Source organism: Microtus ochrogaster, chromosome 10 (genome assembly GCF_000317375.1).
Source record: "Microtus ochrogaster isolate Prairie Vole_2 chromosome 10, MicOch1.0, whole genome shotgun sequence".
In the NCBI taxonomy this organism is placed as follows: domain Eukaryota; kingdom Metazoa; phylum Chordata; class Mammalia; order Rodentia; family Cricetidae; genus Microtus; species Microtus ochrogaster.
In genome coordinates, this window is record NC_022016.1 from 20,605,877 (window position 1) to 20,606,390 (window position 514).

Genomic DNA, 514 nt, shown 5'->3' on the forward strand with positions numbered 1-514 from the left:
CCCTCTCTCTCACACACACACACACACACACACACACACACACACACACGGCATTTTTTAAAACTACAACTAAAGTCCAAATAAAATGAAAAGTAACACAGGGTTGTGCTCAGTCCCAGCTCTGTAACTAAAATCAGTTGGGTAATCTTTCCCTTTCTGTGTCCAGTACCTTATTTACTCCATTATCCTCAATTTTCTCTTATAAATACTAGAAACACTAACACTAACAGCACAGTGCTGAGACAGGTGAACCAAAGGTTCTGGAGCTGCTAGCATCCTCACCATGTAGGCAAGTCTGGGCAATGCTCAAATAATGTGTACCTAAAGGCAACTCTGGAACAATGGAACACTGGGTCTTAACTTTTGGATTGTGACCCTTTTGGAGGCTGAAGGACCTTTTTACAAGGGCTGCCTAAGACCATCCAGATATTTACATTACAACTCATAACAGTAGCAAAATTACAGTTATGAAGAAGCAACAAAATTAATTTTATGGTTGGGGTCACCACAACAT

General features: G+C 40.5%; 1 protein-coding gene across 4 annotated transcripts in view; it reads right to left on the reverse strand.

The window, feature by feature from the left end:
* The window catches only part of Zdhhc21 (zinc finger DHHC-type containing 21), a 48,361-nt gene that overhangs the window by 25,364 nt on the left and 22,483 nt on the right, over positions 1-514 (reverse strand). The gene's annotated exons all lie outside the window — the stretch shown is intronic.